The sequence below is a fragment of the Temnothorax curvispinosus genome, unplaced genomic scaffold (assembly GCF_003070985.1).
Source record: "Temnothorax curvispinosus isolate PA1 unplaced genomic scaffold, ASM307098v1 QBEX01008703.1, whole genome shotgun sequence".
NCBI classification, from domain to species: Eukaryota; Metazoa; Arthropoda; class Insecta; order Hymenoptera; family Formicidae; genus Temnothorax; species Temnothorax curvispinosus.
This window is the reverse complement of record NW_020218483.1, coordinates 228,786-250,204: the sequence shown is the minus strand read 5'-3', so window position 1 is coordinate 250,204 and position 21,419 is coordinate 228,786. Positions and strand designations below refer to the sequence as shown.

The 21,419-nt window shown below is 39.1% G+C and overlaps 1 long non-coding RNA gene across 1 annotated transcript in view; it reads right to left on the bottom strand.

Annotated features, from left to right (window-relative positions):
• Positions 1–16,140: 16,140 nt before the first annotated feature.
• The window catches only part of LOC112458113, a 46,940-nt gene continuing 41,661 nt past the window's right edge, over positions 16,141–21,419 (bottom strand). The window contains exon 3 of the long non-coding RNA XR_003041184.1: positions 16,141–16,208. This is a non-coding gene — a long non-coding RNA (uncharacterized LOC112458113). The remainder of the gene's footprint in view (positions 16,209–21,419) is intronic.

Sequence of the window (21,419 nt, the reverse complement as noted above, 5' to 3'; positions counted from 1 at the left end):
AAAAAAATATTAACTACTGCAATGTAGCAAATTTAGGAACACCTAACATTTTTTTACAGCAAGAACTATAATTTAGCAATAGTAGCAAAACCTTTTGTTCTCGCTGCAAAAAAATGTTAGCTGTCCCTATTTACTATAGTATATATAAGCTAATCCTTTTTTTCCGTGTCTGATTATCGGTTTTATACCTATATTCTACAATGCATATTTTTTGAAAAAATTTATTGCAAAATATACATTATTATTATACATACAAATATTCAGCTTGATATAAGAAGCTATAGTCCTAATAAGACACTAACAACTTTCAGAAGTTTTTTAAGACTTTCCAAGAATTTCCATTCTCGAACAACATTCAAAGCAGCTTGAATCTGTACGTTTTATTTAAATCGTTTGAAAAGCTTCGAAAAAAGGATTCGAACGTTCGTCGTTACACACACAGGATCACGCTTCGGCCATTCTAGTATTAAGAGTCTCGAGGATCTGATCTCCTAGCACGTCGCTCCTCTTCCATACCGGGTTACTTCGGTAACTCGGAGGAGTGGGCACGTTGCATGCTAATTAAGTGAGCAACCGTGCGCAGTTCTCCGCGGATGGTCCATTGTTTATTGCGATTTCGCCGTCCGCGTGTCGGCCGTTTTTACAGCGAGGCGCAACGCAACGCGGCGACTATACTGTGTCCCTCGACACTCTGTGTGACCTCGAGCGGCTGGCATCCGAGGCCGGCACGAAGATCCCGAGGAGCTCGTTAATTAGGCGATCCGAAGGAGGCTGAGTTATGGCGTTGTCACGGATGGCGCGCTCAAGATGGATATCTTGAAAATCTGACGTGAGTTTCGTTTCTGAGTATTGATTGGCGAAAGCCCGCAAAAATCTAGACAAACTGATCAATCAAGGGAACATCAAATATATATATTCTTAATTTATTTCCAGAAATCTATATTTTGTCCTTGCAAATTATTGGATTTCCTAATTTAGATCAGCTTTAGAGACGAAAGCAATTTATCTCGACAGTTATCACCAAATCCGTTTCAGAAAATTTCGTCCGGTTTTGGACGGCGACATAAACGACGACGATGGCGACAAAACCGCAACAATCGTTTAATTATTACGATCGCAGAATACGATTTTGCGAAATGTAGGAACGGGTGTGACTTTTGACGCTTTCTAGAGAGCTAATTTCGTTAAAAGGGACTATCATTTGACACCAGAATACGTCGCGGTGCACCACAGTCTCGTTACGCGCACCAAAGGCGAGCGTGCGAGAGGAAACTATAGTTGATTTCATCGTGACTTCCGCCGGTTTGCAATGTCGTCAAAGAACGTAAAACAGAATCGTGAGCGAGGAATGAAACTATTGATGAGCCAAGATCCTACGAAGACGGATTAGGGGAGACCGGGACGAAGTCGTCACTATTTTTTCGGTGCCGATTTTTAACAACAAAACAAACAATTTTAGTAAAATGTGGTATACCGTTGTAAAGAGTGAACCCTTGGCTACAAAATGTATACGGACATTTTTGGTCTACATCGCTTTGTTTAACTGATATAGAGTGAAAACGACAAAGGTGCAAAAATTGAAATGTCAAAATTGCCGAGACGGAATCGTCACTCCAGTCTCGGACTAAATTTTAAATGAAAATTCATAATTCCGATCATGAAAAATGATACGATACATTTTATTAATTATTTTTTAATAGAAAAATAGAAACATTAATTAAAAACACAATGACGGAAAGCCGGAAAATAATTACAAGAAAAGCGCACACACTTATGTGCCCTACGCTCGCACGTTTCTCGTCAGCTCTATTCTGTTATCTCTGAGCACACGCAGCACATATGATCCAAGTCCTCGCCGGAATCCGACCACTGCAGCTTCTTTGACTTTGATTTTTGCCCGAAGCCTCCATGATATATTTAATAATAATGATATTCAATAACTAAAAAATTAATCAAGCCTATGATAAATAGCAAAAGTAATATTTTGCGATTAGTGTCAAAAAGATTTTGCATTATTAGATATGTATTCTAAGAACTCATTTAATCGAAGCTCTTTAATATTAAAACGCTTGTATTTTAAAACATTTAAAATAGAACTTGGAATTTTAAAGATATCGCTAAATAATCGGAATATGCACAGTACAGATATTTACAACAGTGGCGGTTAGTCCATCTGGTGACATTTAGCGCGTTATATTCAAATTCGCGAGATTGCGGGGAAGGAGGGTCCGCGCATGTATGCGGGTACATATAGCTTTCGCTGCACGTGCCGCTGCAATTTCATTTTATAAATCGTGACGACGCGGCGCGCGATCCTAACGCAGATATCAGAGGCGGCCGGCAATTTACACAGACGCGAACGGTATAACGAGGCTACTGTGCGTTGCGCCGCGCCCGCGCCGGTCGCGGGGAATATTGCCATTGCGGTCGCGTAATCGAAGCACAAGCGAGAATGTTATCCGCTCCGCATTCGCGTAACGACCGCGGATTGGTGTGTGTATATACCGTTGTCCTGCTGCCGATGGGCAGCACGGGAACGTCCGCGGAAAAACTGGCTCTTTTTCGCGACCAGTTTGCGGCACGTAACGTTTACGAGCATTTCAAGCGTGCGCCGATTGGAAGCGGCCGCTTTTTTTCGGGATGCTACGCGCGACAGCTTCGGAAAATTGCGGCCAATCACGGACAAAACCCTATGACGGCGGATTACCGAAGTTACGTGAGACGTCCGTTCGACATGTGCTCATAAATGTTCGGACCCTGACCGACTATACGGGAGCCCTTCGCAGCTGTGCCTCGAGGGTGCCAGCCGGTGCGCGTTACCGAATTGCTAGACAGATTAGATATAATGAGAGTGTGGAAGGCGTGTGTTCGTCACACTGACAAGAGACAAACGCGAAAAACATATCTTAGAAAAGCTTTTATACCAAAATCTGATTAGTAAAAGTTAATCAAACTTTTAACTCAAAAGCATAAAAATAGGAGAGGTAATAAAAAAAGTAGCGCAATAAGGTTACAGATATATTCGAAGAAAAATAAATATATGTAGGTACTGCGTATAAATAATTTTCGGACAACACGCGTATTTAAAAGATGTCTCAAAGACGTTTTCTTATAAAAACATCCTTAAGATTTTATTTAAAAATGTTTTAAAGGTATCTTCTCAAGACATTCTTTCAATGCCATGTCATCCGAAAATTATCTTTTATAAGATATTCTTTTAAGTAGCTGTAAAGACATTATATGGATGTCTTATATTCTATAATGTACGTCTCGATAATCAGACATTAATTCGATCAAACGCTTTATCGCAGGAAATAAACATTCGAGATGTTCGCTCATTTATTTCACCTATGGTCGGGATTTAGCCCGAGGAAAATTTCCGTGGTACGGCTGCCAACGGAGAAGAGACCGCATTTGGCAGATCTTACTTCTCAATGTCGGACATGCAACGAATTCGCGCGATAGCGCGTATGTCGTCGTCGTCGTCACCGTCGTTGCCAAGTACAGATCGCACAATATTTTATGGCATACGAGGTGTTCGCGGCAGATACGCGCGCGTCCTCTCCAGTAATACGCATATACAGAGTCGGACGAACGACACCCCTCTAAGAATCGCGAAAGTGTCGTAAAGTTTGATCGATCGTAAATTGGATTGTTCCGCGGGGAGCACGTAGCCGAGGGGGAGGAGAGGGGAAGAGAGAGGGAACGACGACGATAAATGAAACTTCGATGCTCGTGGATCGAGGAGAGAAAGCGAGAAGGACGAAGGACGACGAGGCATTCCGAGAGTAAGCTCCACTTTGGATACGAGATCTTCCACTTTTACGTCGGAAAACTTCGCTTATCGCTTTAATTCGGCCCGGCTTCGGGCGTTCATGCGCAGCAAACAAAGCAGTTTATTATGCGCCGTTAGTCGGATAATTTATTTTTCACGGACTAGGACTAGACTCTCATGTATCACAATGTTTCGCCGTTTACGTAACACGTTCTTTGAATCCTCGCTTGCTAATGATTTTCTTTCAAGCTACAAGCTCGCAGAGACGATTTTGTAAACCTTAATCACATCATATAAGAAAAATTTAAGAAATGAAATAGAAAAGTCTTTATTAAAATAACAAAAAATCTTTCGCGTTACACACACGCCTCTATTAGTCTAATATTTTAATGGTCTATAACAGTTTAACTTTACATCGGAGCACTCGCTCGTCCTTTCGCTAACTCCAGAAGCGTCACAGTCTCTCCCCAAGTATCACGTTCACTCTCGCATCTCGATTTCTCGTTCCGACTTTCTTCCGAGAACTGCCTCATTTTTTCACATATATGATCGTCAATTCTCGGAAATTGCGTCCTCACGTTATCTGGATCTAAAATTGGCACCACTTGTGTGTGCTTTATTTCTCCTTATATATTATTTACATATTTCTGGCAAAGATGCTCAAATAACGATTATTCGAAGGAACTATTGGATTGGGTTCTCACAAAGTATGAATGATCTTCATAAATCGATGTAAGTATTATATTATTAAGAGCGAAAAAATATTGTTACACCATTGTCCCGCGATGTACACGTGAAATTTGTACACGCGCGAATTTGCCTGAGTAATTTGCGGCATGCGATATACAAGCGTGGTCATTATACAAATATAACGCATTCGTTGTTAACACGGAGAGTTATTGCGTGGTTGTACACCGGATAGTGGCAATCACTGTCATAACCCGTACACGATTAAATCGTTAAATAGACCGCGGATTATATATACTTGACGTAAAATTTGCTGAAATCTATACTATGAATGATATATGATGCACAATAACGGATATTGATCACCTATTAGACACAATAGGGTCACGGATATTGTAACGAGTATAAGATACCTAATAGCAACGCAGATTCCATATCAAGGATGAACGAGACTGATCCATGGAATTAACCAAAATATCGGTTTAACATTACGTAACAAGACTCGTTAAACAAAGATTGGTATAATAAAAAGACCTTGTTATACGTAACGAAAAAGAATGAAACTCCTGCTCGCGAGGAACGAGCGTAAAGATGCAAGTTTGCCGCGCGCCGTCGAGCGATCCTCCCATTCCCTCGAAAACCGGAACCGCAAAACCGCCGCGGACCAATCTCGCTATAAAATAATCCTTTGTAACGGAACATCGCGGTATTGCGTCTGGCAAACAGCAACGCCGCTGGTTTGTCGCGCGGAAAATTCTCGCTCGATATAAGCCCGAAAACTCGCCCGAAAGCTACCCTCCGTTTCGAATTTTTCACTATTTCGTGCGACAAAAAGTATATGCTTTTTTGTCCCGACAAATCAAGTATCATATATAAAAGTTCCGTTCAACGTATAACAACGACGAATATGAGTCTCAATTAACGATATCGGATTAATTTTTCCCTCCCGGAAACCCACGATATTGTATATGTATCGCGGCGCGATTGCCGCATGTCGCCACTGTGCCAGAATTTTACTTCCGTAGCTCTCGACGGGACCGTAACTAAACTAATAATCGTCGAGAGATCGTAGTTAGCGAAGGCTCTGACAGTTGCTACGAGGAACATAGCGTCGCCACTTGAGCTTCAATAACGAAAGCCCCGACAGAGAACAAATTTATCGTCGATACCTCGGCCTCTCAAACGAGAATGACTTTAATTCCCGATCGAAATTGCAAAGCGGAATTAACGGGATTTAGTCTGACATCACTTATCCCCCCCCCCCCCCTCGGAAATCCGATAAAACTTTTATCACTTCCAATTGGCCGTTCCTTCGTTATCTACTTTTAAATAAAGATGAGACATATTAAGCGCCGATACAAAACAGAGCAAAAACGAAAGAGATAACGTTCTTGTTTCTAAAATGCATTAAAATTTTCGTTTAAAAAAATATATAAATTGACCGTCTAACTTTTTCTTTTTTTAATTCACAATTAATTTCTAATATATATATATGTATACATATATTACTCTCCCTGTTACTTCGAAAAATACATTGATTTCTGCTAAATTGCATAATTTAAATACGAAATATGAAAAAGGTATACTAATTAAGTTTTCAATTAATATAGAACTTACTGTTGCAATAACAGATAACTCGTCTTCTTTTTCACAGACGCAAGGGTATTGTTTTACAAGGGGTGCAACAAGGATCTTAGGAGAGTATATCTTTCCGTTATACTATCCGGCGAGGCGAGGAAGACTTTAATCCAACGTTGAAATTGCAAATCAAGTTTAATGGGCCACGAAGCTGAGATGAATACTTAAAACAGCGTAATAAATATACGAACAAGCGGATGAAGATCCTTGTACTCCTCTTTGCAACGCGTGACATTTAATTCGCAGGATCTATATAAATATCAGACAAAATTGCCCTTTGAAATTTAATTCCATCCTATTTGACGCTCGATCCAGCAATCTCTCTCAAATATAGTAGAGGAAAATGTGGTATATAATTGATACGTATAATTCGTGACGTGCAGGTTTTTATTGTCTAAATAACGTATACTAATTGCAGCAGATAAAACTGTTCGTTGGAATTTGTGATATTAAATATCACGGAAAAAATGTGTAATGCGATCGAAAAAGAGTGTTGATGAACACAGAAATCTATTATATAACTATAACAGATCTTTTTTGCGAGCGATAACCACGTTTTACCTGTAGAAATTATTAAGCCCAGCAAATCTACCACCGGACAGTAATCTGTTTCCTTGAAAAATTTATTATATGTATAGCAGAGTGTGCAAATCGTAAAACTCGACTGACGTTCGTCCATCGAATGAAGCGGAAGAGTGTTTTGCGAGGTAGGTGGAAGGAACGAAACTCTATCCAGTAACAGATCCAATAACAAGGGCTCGAGTGGATGAGCAAACTGCCGACGACCCTTCCACCCGGTATATCCTTCGGCAAGAAACCCTCTGTCTCTCTCCCGTTTCGCCGACAGGATCTTGAGAATTTTCGCAGACGCCGTAGGCAACAGACTGATTCCGAGATTACGAGTCTAATTAACGGATTAAGCGACCCGGCCGCTCTGTTTGCTAGAAATTAACTCGCACCCCCGACACCTCAACTATCCGAATCGCGGTTAATTTATTGAATCGCTGGTAAACTGCCGGTAAAAGGGTAATATGGTGAAATGTAAGGAGAAAAGGGCAGTGTTTCAACTTCTGGAAAATATAGTTTTCTCCGGAAAAGGAATAAAATGTTAAAATTAAATTTTCTATTATTTCGCGCAACCTCGCTATTTATAAATTAGAGATTTAAGTAAAAAATATTTTTTATAAAATGCTCGTGAAATTCTCGATTTTTTATCTTAATTTCAATGCATCGATGTCGCGACGCATTTGATGTACCGGTAAAGATGTGGAGCGAGACAGAATGTCAGAAGAGTATAGGTATTTTCCAAGAGAATGAAAATATATTCCTTGAGGCTTCGCCAGACGTCTGCTCTTCTTGATACGCTTCCTTTCCTTCGAAATAACATTCATACCCGGTTATCCGTAAGCGGGTTACACTAAAATTTTTTTACAATTCTGCCGCTGCAAACACCAACGTGAAAGACGAGCCACGCTGAACTCTTTTCTATTATATGTTCTATGTAATTGCAGATTACCCTGAAGGAATTCGAGAGCAATATTCGAACCGTGTAGTATTGTGTCGATTCGAATAGCAACGTAAAAGCCAGTAAAAATAACATTTCGAGATACAAACATGTCCCTATACATAATTGAAATATTTTTCTTTGTAAAGGAGTAAAACGATTTTTTGCATTGAAGTTATATTGTCAAAATCAAGCTTGTCTCACAAAATGGAGGAGCGTAATTTACATCGCTTCCACAGCCCATTTATGATTATAAACTCATTAGTTTCAAGACATCAATTACGGTATTGCCATTTGCTCCCCGCGTTCGAAATATTAATGGAACACCTCATGTCGTCGTACATATACAAGATAGAACCTCGCGTGTCTTTCAGCATTATTTGTGCATACCGGGTGTACGCCTGCTCGCGTCATCGATCAGCATTGATCTTTGAACGGTCCGTTACTTCGTGTATCCACCACTCGGTACACGCGGTAACATGAAGCTGATACGTTCCAGGCGATTGATCATCCGCCTGACTAGTTGGGCGCGCTTGATTTCTCCGATGTGCACCCTGGTGCCGCGAGAGTTTAACGGAGAAACCATCGATTACGGGTCACTTGATAAATAAGAATTTCCACGTATTGCACGTCGATCGATGCCCGAGAATCAATTTTGCAATTACTTCCTTCCGTTACCGTATAGTTCGTTAAGTTTTATGTTCATTCGTCGAGTCAATAAAACGTAGAAAATGTACAACTCGATTAGATAAACTTTCAGATGTTATTATTATTATTACGTAGAAAGATTATTAACCTTATATTACACGCGTGGTTGCTTTAAATGTAATTACTCGCATGGAGTTGATGGAGTGTATTTTACGCTCTAACACTATTTATATCTTAATTTTCATTGTCCCTTTTGATGATTTTTAATTAAATAAAAGTTGGTAATATTCTATATATCTCCCAGATAAAGATAATCAGTGCAAAAGTTTATCTCTTTAATTGTGAAACAATTTGTGCAGCGTTCAATCGCTAAAAATATTTTACTCTGTAAATTTAATAGATTTCTAAGGCTGAAGTGTATTTTATAAGATCGGCAAAATTCTATACATTTTTTGGATAAAGTCCATGCCAGTGCAGTGGTAAAATATTTTCCGGAAAAAACTTGCAAAAACTAATTTTTTTCTACTGTATTAAATTAAAACGATAAAATAAATAAAAACTTTTTATTAATATTCTCTCTAATTCACAGGCAGTCTCCGAGGCGTCCTATATATAGTTTTATAGCGAATTCGATTGGATGTACTCAGTGCGCTCTGGTGCGTGTTAAAGCCGGTGCATATTGTACACTGATTTAACCTCTAATCTTTAAAATAAAATATGCAATATCTCGACTGATAAAATGCCTAATACATATTTTATTAAATAACACAATAAAGAATATTAAGGATTTCTTCGTAATTCATTATATAATATTGATATTTCGTTTTTCTTAAACTGTAGTAATTATTGTATGATTATAATATGATTTATTAATGTTAAAATAAAAATATGTTATTTGCATAAAGTTATACATATAAATACGTTTGAGTGTTATATATTAGTCATTTTTTAATTTTTGCCAGTTTATTCCATTTTGAATAAAGTCCGGGACGGTGAAAACCGGAATTTACCATGGTTTTTTCCACCCACTGGACTTTTCCGGCAAACCCTGGTATTTTACACCTCACGCGAGTAATGTAGGATTAAGAGCAATACTCTTCGAAATTTCAACGCTTACTATAGAGCATATGAGATCGAATGGAAACGTTTGCACAGATTTATATAAAAATTCGAATTACGAAATTACGTGTATTCTTAATAAGAGTATTATTAACATGAATATAACTATTAATATACGATTGTTAGTAATGTCGCTTTTCATTACAGAATATTTATTTCTCTTCCGTTTTGCGAAAGTTACAATTAACGCTTTAATTAGATTTCAATCTGCCAATAATCAACACGAGTGAAAAAGATTCAATGATTAAATTTACCGCGAGAGATTTGTGAATAATGCAAAAAAGGATTAATTAATCTATCGACATTTTAGTTTTGATGCGCGACTTTTCCGCTTCTCGTAAAGCGAAAGCGGTGAAACCCGGGAAAGTCACTTCCAGTTAACGTTAACCGAACGAAGATCTTTCGAACAATGAAGCCAATCCCGGCAATGAGTAGAGCAATTTCATATTGTCACTCGGTCCCCGCCGCGAAAGATTCCTCTCGCGTGTCGGACGTGAGGGAGTTTGCATCGTTGACTACAAAGCTATTAATTAATCTCCCACAATTTCCACGGTAAAAACCATCTTTGGTCACATAATTTCAAATCGCCGTTGTCGGAGCCAACTCAGATTTTGGCGCGATACGTTATAATGAAATTATCCTGTGCATCCTTTACAAAAAGGAGGACTTTCCATGCAGAGATACGTTTAATATTGAAAATGTTACTCATTCAATAAAGAAAGAGTAGCTTTGAGATATTAACAAATGTTATTAAATAAACACGTTATGTATAGGATATTTCAGAAATATGTGGCCAAACTTTAAGAGCATTATACATTAATTTTAAATTAAAATTAATGGACGCTACACGTACACTTTGTTCTAAAAGCATCCTTATTTATAAGAAGACAGTTCATCGGCCATCCGATTTATTTGCCTGACCGCGAAATGGCAAATAACATCCGTTAAGCTTTGACTTCCGAAATGTGTGAACTCGACAGTCTTGCGAGCAAAATCGACAAGCGAATATAGCGAGTGCCTGGAATCCGCGCGACGCGACGGTGAATCGATCCGACAGTTGTCGCGTATTCGCCTCCGATACATTTTGCAATTTCCGGCCGTTAACCTAATTTCTAATTAGTACCGTGGGTTCCGTTCGGTTTGACACGGCCGATCACGCAATGGCTGCGCCCCGCTTCCGTCGTGCGTTCACGTTCAATTTCGGTGTTCGCGGTGCCAATCGATCGGTTTTCGGCATATGTCGGAATGACGGTTATCGCGCCAGTTTATCGCACGGAAATACATTATCGCCTATCTACATTCGATTGTCTCTGACGCGACGATCTACACTGCCAACTTTTGAAGAACTTACGATAATATAAAATAATATCTCTCTCAACGCTGATTTAAGGTCTTTTACTTCAACGCCATATATTTCGTTACTTCGTCGGCAAGTTTCTTAAATAAAGCATAATATTTCATTTTCGTGGTAATTAGTATTTATCGTCGTAATATAGAAAATGGCTGAAGTAAAATTTTCTCTTATCTGAAATTTTCACTCGAGATATAAAATCAGACAAAATGGATCTATGTGGAGTGATTTTATATGTGGATAAATCTTCATAGCATAACATAATAACAAAAATTATGATAACTGTTTAACAAAAAATATTGGATCAGTTAAATTAACTACGGGAAAACATTCTGGCAATAAAGGGAATAATTTTACCATAATATTGTAATTAATTGTTGAATGACCTTATCACTCACTATCAATCGTGATTAGCGCGATGGGATTAAGTATCTCGCAAGTAGGTTCGAATCTTTTGGTGTAGTTTCGAATTGTCTATTACCTCGGGAAATTACTCTCTGATTACTTTGAAAAATACAAACAGTACTTTCAAGTTAATTTGAACCTGGACAAAATTGGTTCGAACTCTTTGTGAGTACAAAAAAAGAGCATTACTTTTAAGTAAACTCGAACTTGGATCAAATAATTTTAAATCTTTTATGAGTGTCTTACTAGAAATTTTACGTTCCTTCGAATCAAAACGTTTTAAAAAAGTGACAATTATTTTAATACATTACCTATTTTCGATAATTACAAATATTAGATTATCAATCTTTGAAATTAAATATATTAAAAAATATGATTAAAAATATAAAATAACTATACTTACTTAAAATTATTACATTTTTTGAACTAATTTTATTCTTAGAGTTCGAGCACTACTCGTAAAAGATTTGGTTCTTTACGACAGAAACTACATAGAAAGTACATTTCTAATCCTTCTGGTATTTATTTAAAAATTCAAAATTAACTAGTTATAGGTTTGATTATACTTCGGAAGTGTAAAGTATGAAATATTATTTCTTATGGATATTACTCGAATCCTAGAAAATAAAACTTGATTATTGGATTTATAGCTCGAATTTTTAAGTACATATTGAACTTGATCTCATTCCTAATCGTGATGTTCGTACCGCCTCTTGACAAGTCATTCCGCGTTTATTATCATCCTTAATGACCGACGCGGAAGAAGTTCGGAAATTTCTGCCACTCACGTGGTCAGAGCCGCGGAAAGATGACGCCGATAACAGATCGGTTTGGCGGCGAAAGGCCGGCAATTCTAATACACACGCTAGAGAAACATCACAATATCGGCGATCCATTGCCGACAATCTCGGGAGAATGGTGTGTGCCGCGGGTGCGTAAAGCGTGAAATTGCAGGTAGAATCCGCAGGTAATGCTTCGCCGGTCGTTACGATCAGCTGTTAACGATCCGTCATTGAGATACCGGCCATCGGTCGGCCGCCATTACGTCACGTTACATTGTGTAATATCGCGTAGCGCCGCGTCTCCCGATGTGCAGGCCTATTATCCAAGTTTCTCCATGCGTCTGAGTGCTGAAAGGGGAACTCCAGCTTTCGTGTATGCAACCTCATTTACGCGCTTACTGAATGATTTAATCAACGAGACTTAATCAGCGAATGAAATGACTTAAGCATCGAAAACTACAAACTTATTCATTTTGGATAGTCGGACTTTATCTTAAAGACATTTCAGATTAATGATGGGAAAGTTTCTTGTTATTATAGCTATAGTAAATGACAGACAATCCTATTCGTCGCGAGGGCACAATTATTATCGAGTCGAGAAGATTTCGGTCGCGTGCAAGACACACAGAAGAACAATTACAATTGCTACGAATAATTGTAATTACTCGTTCTACTTTCGAAATTCCAGGCCTCCTCATTCGGCTTGTATAATGGTTCTGTCTTTCATAGCGAGCGTAAATAGCGTGAACGTGGAAAAATGCGAGGAGACATTTTTCACGTTATTCTTCCTTCAACAATTGTCAGCAATCGTTTCTTCGTATTCGAGAGATCGTGTGATTCTTACTTTATACATCATTGTGACGAAGTGGGTCGAAAGCGCAATTACGATTGTCGTACTTAAGTTAGTCATGCAAGTTAACTTTGATGATTTCACGCTTTACCTATACATCGGAGATGAGATCAAATTAGAATATTCCAACAACTGCAGGAGTATCAATTACTAAATTTAAAGTGTTGTCCATTCGGTACGTATCGTATAAAGGTAGAAAAATCAGTAATAATCGTCAAAAAGGTAAAAAAATTAGTGATAATCATCATATCACTAAATAAGTATCACTTTTGTGATAAAATTTAATGTAGATAACTAAAATATTAATTATTTGCGCAAATACAACGACATAAAAAAGATAATATTGCCTTATGTGCACTAAACATCGAGAATCCTCTCGTCAAGAAAATCCACGGTTAGCTCCACGTCTCTTAACGCGTAAAAGTTACGAATGATATATAACGATAGGAAAAATCTTGGAAAAGGAATCCGGGAGTGAAAAGCGTCAGATTTTCGCGCGCCCGACGCAAAGCGCGTCTCTCGTAATACCTCGTAATCCCGCACGCGCCGCGCCGGAGTCAATCTTTTAGAGAGCGCATCTTCGGCGCCGTCCGGTCCGGCTCGCGCGGGAGTTATACATCGTCAGAGAGCTTTTTATCAGTGGACGGCATCACGGAGCGAACAGCGGGAAACTGAACGGACGTGAAAAGACTCGCGGCCGATAGTTGCGAACTGAACGTATACCGTATAGAGAAACAGCCGGAATCCCTAAACACGTTATTCAGTTTAAATCCGAATCTGCGATTGATTGTCAAGCCGCTGAAAGCTCTGTAAGTATTTAATTGGTCTACGCACGATATGCCTGTGCTATGCTACGCGGGAGCAATGACAATTAATCCGGCTCGTGGATCGCATTAATCGGTGTCGCAGAAGAAAGAAAATCCGTCTGTCTCCGGTCGTTCTTTCCTTCGAGTCGCTCGTTTTACAAAGCGATCGACTAACGAGACATCCAAGTAGCCTCTATCCTCTGTAATCGGAACAATACAAAAGAGAAACTGGCGAGGAAAAAGAACGAACGTGAACGGAACGGGATCGTCGTGTCGCGGTCTTAAAACGCGACGTCGATATGAAATCGAACGTCGATACGTTAGTTCGACATTTTTATGCAACGAGTGCAAGTACAGATGAATAATAATTCGCGGAAAACCTTTTATTCGTTTCTAATTAAAAAAAACTCCAGGGATGCCTTGACATTTTAATTAAGGAACAATCGACTCGATGCTAAATAAAAGATCAAGATTACAGTCGATGATTCTGAGACGTCACATACACATGTATGTCAATATTGAAAGAGGAATTAAGTTGTTTTTGCAGCAACTAAATTCTGTCTATAAAATATTAAAATCCCGGTTGTATACCTTTCAGGACTTTATTTGCTCTCTTTCGTTGGTTTGAACGTCGCAAGGGTACATAACGAGTCTAACAAAAGAAACTTTTCCATGCGCGACACGAACGGCGGCAAAAAAGTAGCGCGTGTTCGAAATCAACCCTTTCGCCTGGCGCTCGTCTCTGACCCTTTTAAGTCTCGGGCGATTTACATTCCGAGCCGAGAGACGGCAAAACTGCGGAGGGTGAACCGGTAAGAGGCTATATACGATACGATTTTTATTCCGGCGCGTTTTTGCCATTCAATCTTGAAGTGGAAAGGAAAAGTGACAGAAATATGATTTTGAGATTTACATGAGAAGCGAAGGCGATTGAATTTCGCAAGCGACAACTGTGTACGTATATATTACCCTCTGGTTTTCTCCAGAAAAATGCAATGTTTCAAACGAAATTATTAACGCACTTGAGACATCGCACACAATTTCACAAGGTCGTATTATACGATTTCGATATCGCGACTAAAAGAAATTTAACGCTCGATACCGCTTGGCGATCTTGATGAAATAGCACTGGCACAGCAAAATTTCTCAGAGCTCGCTTCTTAATTATTCATCATCGGAATCACGTCGGAGCATCCAATCGAGGAGCGTCAAAGATATCGGGGCTCCGTGGTTCCGGTCTACCCTATCGTGCCTGAAGACCGGCATATTTAATTGGCGCGGTGCGGGCAGCGGGCAGCATCGCGGATACATACGTCGGTTTCTTCGGCACGAACCGAGGCAATCTTCTGATCCTTCGCGGAAACCGGTCGCAAAGAGAGTCTCGATTACACGTACAAAACTGAATCGACCGCGGAATACGGCCCCCACGACCCCGTCGTCATTTCGCGTAACAAGCAAAGCGAAATTATTCTTCTGTCTACACGTTGTGCTCTTCGCTTTAACGAGACGTCGAAGGAGAATCGCCGCGTGGATGTTATTCCGGGCAGATTTTGCCCATTAAAGTTTAACTCGCAGTTGATTACGTTACGCGACGCGATATCGCATCTGCGTATACATTCGAATTAGATAATTCTCAATCTGCGTCGCGTTTATTAACGCGAACGTTTCGGTTCGTTATGTAATCGATGGCATTAGCTCTCATACCGAAAATTGTAATAACCTAACGTAATGTAACCTAATTTAACCTAACCTAACCGAAAGTAATTAAAGCGAAGCTTAAAAAAAATGTCATTCCACGTGGTGGAACTATAAAGAATGCATTCCTGGCAAAACACTGACATCCCCTTTAGAATTATCGAGTTTTCCCGTTCGATTAATAAATCTTCGATTTAAGAGCAGAAAAGTTACGTTTCCATTATGCTCGTCGAGTCCATCTGCGCGGTTCACGGTGGCTTTCATCTTCGCGGGGGAAAAAAGGGGTCGGAGGAAAGATCCCGAGAACGGAGCTCACGGACATCGATTTCAAGGAGCGAAGCAGGCTTCAGAAAACTTCGAGTCGGTGTATTCCCCTCGACTTTATTCAAATTCATCGGTGGACGCGGCGAGAAGTTCTACCGCACCGCTCTCCCCATTCCTGTCGAGCTCTCTCAGCGAGAAGTGGCGCCCGTCCGGCGAAGTTTCCAGATCGCGTCGCAATCGCAAAAATCGAGTGTCGTTTGTTTGTCAGCAGTTTAGAAATACGACAGCGCCTTTTTTGCCAGCGGGGTGTTTCGTAAAATCTCGGCACAAAGGATCCACCCAGGGCAAAAACGCGAAATGAGAGTGGAACGGCCAAGTGTGAAACGGCGCGAGGGTGGCTTCGAAATAAACGATACTTTTTGCGCGTAACGTGCATTTTATTTCTCTCTTTCCCCGCCTTGAATCCTATAGCCTTTTTATTTCCTAGCGCGTTTTTTCGGCCGCGCGTTCGTCTCAAATCTTCTCAGTTTGAGAACCATTGCGGTACCGTACGCGGTCGGTTATGTATAATATAACGCGCCGCATGCTTATTCCCACCGCGAATCAAGAGAGTCTACTTACTCTGGAGCAGGATTTCTCCAGCGTTGCGTTCCAGCCCGCGCCATCAGGCATCAACCGCCCGACCTGGAAGCAGAGGGTGGCAACGTTATATTTTGCATAACAATCTCAATACGGAGACAATGAAATATATGTAAGAAACTAAATCTTAATTTCGTTTTAGGATATGCCGTCGCAGATTTGCTACACGGTAAAAAAACATTTTGTATTTGTGTTGAAATCTCTACTCGTGTAGAAATTTGTGTGTTAAATTTTTAACATACACTTGTGTCAATGTAATATATTGTTATTGTATTATTTTGACCTTTCTACATTAAGTTAATATTCATCGTTTCTAAGAGTTAGAATAACACAATTTATATGTAAGTGCACGAATTCTTTGACATATATTTTATATGTTAAAATAAACAAAGTTATGTTACTTTCCTATAAGAGTTTTTATTTGTTCAATCGACATATTTCTGTAAAAGAAAAGAAAAAAAACTAACATTTAATGTAAAAGTAACATTTTATTTTAATTAAATTTAACATTATAAATATGTTAATTTAACATAAACTTTGCTTCCAGATAACGTCCATGTGTTACAATTTTATGTTAATTTTTCATCTATTACTTGTATTATTTATTTACACATTTAGCTTCCGTTAAATTAACATATAGTTATATTATAAATGAATTATAATATAATTAATATAATATTATGGATAAATTGGGAATGTAAAATGTATTAAATTTAACAAAACATTTTTTACTGTGTATATACGTAATTTGTCATCTCGTAAAATATATTTTATAAAATTTTATAAAAAAACTGTTTAGGAAACTCTTATATGCAATAACAATACAATATTTTGAGACTTTGGCGATAACAAACTGACGGTTTATCGAGAGCGGCCTTAAAAGCATGAATCGCTTTCATTAATGGTATGCTGCAATGCCGGACAACCGTGCACGAGCATAGCGGGACGAGTAATAAACGCAAATACGTAATGGTATCTCCATAATTTGTGCCCAGCGGTAGCGGTAATAATTGTAATTTACAGTTACGAGATTACGAATCGTATATATCACGTTATGTAATTCTCGGTATCTCTCCCCGTTAGATACACATGTATGGTAGAAAATCTCAAGAATATTAAAAAAAAAATGAAGCAAATTAAGGTTCTCGCTATTTTCTCTCTCTGACTTCACACAATAAAAATTATATTATTTTTATATATCGATCAAACATGCCTGTTCCCTGTTATTTTAATAAAATATGTAATTATATATATAAGATAAATAATTTTGTAAAGGTTCAATTTTCTGCACTAATTATGTTCCTCGATTGTCTACACAGTTCCAGCGGCCAATATTATTATTCTACGCATTATAAATTTATATGATCGAAAGCACAGGCTCAAAGATGCATTAACGGTCCATTAACGCGAGATATAACGGCATTATTAGAGCCGATCCTGTCGCGATACAACAATCGCGTTGCGTCGCACATCATATATCGTAATTGAGGTATTAATATTCGATATTGACCGGGGAATCCGTCGCGTCTCACGTCACGGGACACGCGCCTCGCAGCGCGTTGATAAATATTTGCCGCGAGAGTTGCCACGATAGGAAGACGGATAAGAGCGTGACGCCGCGTCGCCGCATCGCCGCGATGGAGGAAGGAAGCACTCCGGTGGAGCATATAAGTTGGGCGGTGGCGTGTTTACGGTGTGTACATATGAACTTAACGAACCGTCGGAAATCCTCGGTGTATACCGTCGGAGAAAGGGCAAAAGTTGCCCATCATTCGGGGCAACTTACCCCTCGAGAACTCATCGTTACCGCCGCCGCGCCGCCGCCGTCGCCGACGGCCGGTCGTAACTGCGCGGGACTGTCGCGTCGGCAGTTTAGTTCGCGGACATGTACAAGGCGTGCACTTTATTACCGTCATAAATGTCCTTTAATCTGCATCAATGTGTTTCGGCAATTTTGTGCGGCACGTTCTCGACCCGCGAAACGCGGACAAGGGATACGCTGAACGTTGATAACGCAACAAAGAGAAAATTGAACGTGAAATAGAGGCAAAAGTAGGAAGAATGATTTCTTTCCTCCATTTTTCACTAATCTTTAGTTTTTTTTTTAATTTTCCATGGCTAAAAATAAAAATATTTATAAAATATTTATAAATATATAAACTATATTAAAATATATAACATATATTAAAATAAAAATAAAAATTCGTTAAAAATGATTGTAACGTGCCAAAAATAAAAGTGATAGAGATACAGGAAAGAAAAGGAATATCACTGGTGTTAAGATTCTAATCTGAGCAATTTAAGATCCTTAGACTAACGTATTTATGTTTTAATATTCTTATTAACTATCGAATATCCGATCTGATTAAATGTTAAACGCAACAACGCGACAATCACCGCATCGCGAGAATCCTCGGCAAAATATCGCGCATGAAGAATCAAATGGCTTATTCCCATCTTCGTGATCGTCGAGCCGCCCCGTCTGACGGCGCCTACGACTGGGTTTGTCTGGGTGCCTCAGCCGAGGATGACCCCTCGCGGGAGTTTATATTATGTAAGCAGCGTAGTTGTAGCGTAACTTCAGCCAGCTCATGCATATCTCAGCGAGAAGTGGGTGCCACTCCAGCCCAGCCTATACGCTTTTCCCCGGTTGAATCCCTTTCGACCATACTTCCCGGATCCTCCGGAACCATCCCTGCCTTTTAAGGGATGCTGCTTCCCGACGCTAAACACGTCACGCAAATAGTTTTTGGGGCTTGTAGTGAAAATTGTACTGATGTGTACATGGGCGCGCGATGCAAAATTCAAGAAGCGTGATGGAACGCAAAGTATGTAATATGCAATTTTAGCTTCGGCGATTTTACAATTGCACGCGTAATTAACGCGCTTTTTCATATTTCATAAAAAAAAATCTTGGCAATATGGTCGTCATCATTTGGAAAAAAAATCAGAGATGCATAGATGTAATGCAATGATGTAACTATATATGAATTTTAAAATAACCCGAATAAACGACGTAAAAAAATAATACAATAATAAAATTTGATTATGCTAATCTTTGGGCGATGGTTGAAGATTTTGGATCCTTTATTACGGCGGTGATATTTTGCGAATACATCAGCCAATCAATGAATTTTAATCCGGGTGAAGGGACCGTAGGGATTCTATAAAGCATCTCACACGCTCGGCGGGAATCTGGGTCAGATATTTACAATTTAAATGGTTTCTTTCAAATTCAAAGCATGGGGATTATCGAGTTGATTGACCCTTTGAACTCTCACCAATAGTTGAAATTTTGCGCTACGCTTCCTGGATAATGCAGTCCTTTCATAAGTAATGTATACGCAGTAGTCAGTACATTTCGAATACAAACATTATTCGTAATATGAAATATTTTTTTCAACTTTCAAGCTATAGTCATATAATGATTTTAGAATTATTTCGAGATTTCAGATTTCAAAGTTATGGCATAAAATCACAGTCAACGCTCTCTCTGTATGTCCTCCGATAAAATTATCCATTTATCATGTGGTCGATAGAGGAGCAATATCCCCGACTATTTTTCTCCACTTTTTAACTTCCAATGACTAGAACGAAACTTTCCTGCATGTTTTCCCTTTTTATCAGAATCCATCGGTACATCGCAACTTTTAAACCAGTAAAGTGCCCGCGGATGTCAAGAGACTTTGACCAAAATACGTATCACGTATATATAAGCCAAGGGTGTACTTATCCAACCCGCGCGAACACACACACACACACACACACACACAAACACGTACGTATGCACACACAAATTCACGGAATGCAGCCGTCGACACAATGCGACACAGTGGGATTGGCTAGTTATGAACATTTTTTGCTAACGCAAGCACAGCGAATCCGGCTATGGACTCGCAGCTTCAGCAGTATTGCGGGTCTTGCACTTCGTATATAGATGCGCGTCCTCTCGTCCCCTTTTCGTCCTCCGCTTCTGACGACGCCATCATCCCGCCCCCGAACCAGCTATGCACCGTCGCCCCCTTCGCCCTTTTTACTTTTTTCAGCCTCGTCCGCGCTCTTTTCCATTCAAGAGACGTGATTGCAGCCTGCATATTTTATGAGACCAGCCTCCGACCGTGTACCCATCCATCCAACCAGCCCGCTATCCATCCATCCATCCATGATGGATCCGTCTGTCTGTCGCCGGCTATGATCTATATAACCTTGCACTTTCTACGACGGTGTCAAGACTTATTCTTAAACTCCTTCTCGCCGCACCACCCGCGTCAGCCCTAAACATCCACCCTCATTTCTTCATTTCTTTATTACGATGATATTTATATCGCACATTCGTTTATACAGCTGTGCCATGAACGTGCGCAAGTGTCGTTGCCGCGATACTCGTTGCGAAATAAAAAAAAAACTCACCAGTAAAAAAACTTCCTCCGAACAAATGCAAAAAATTAACAGTAACTGCATAACTCGCACGTAATAAACTTTTGCACTTTCTTCTGAACGTGACTAATAATTTCTAGTACATTTTTAAAGATTCGATTTGAAAAAAGATAAATTATTAATGATTTTATTAAAAAAAACTTTAAGTTTTGTCTGTTATCGCCGTTACTACGGGAAAGTGCCCTGGACGATATTATAAAATATATTATTTTATATAAAATAAGTGATATTATATAATATATTTAAGTTAAATAGTGCAAAATTTTTAGTGCCAATTAACTAATATTACATATAGTAATGTTCAAAAATTACTTCTCACCAAAGTATCTTTTCCCACGTTTTTTCAGACTTGAGACTATGTTATTATTATATTTCATCTTCCTCTACACAAATGTATATAAAAGTCAAGTAATGTGTGCGTTCAAGGTCCAAAATCACTTAATAAAAATAAGTAAGGTTCTTTAAAAAGACGTAAATAAGTTGTTAATTTTTATTTATTTCTCCACTATTAAAATTACATGTTTTTCAGCAAAAAATTTATTTTCTCATTCGAGACTATTCGAAGCTACTTGATGTTGGATTACCTCTTCTCGGTTACCACTTTGTGTTCTCAATGAATTTATTCATAACATATTGTTAAAAATACAATATAGAGCTCGAGGATACATCTTATCATTTGTAACATTCATGCACATATAATGGACGATGCTTTTCTGTCGCGGCGATATCAAAATCCCGCTCTCGCGTGTCCTCGACAACGCCATGCCCTTTTCTTGGTCGTTAGTCACGTTTATATGGCAGGGAAGAACTGACCAAATC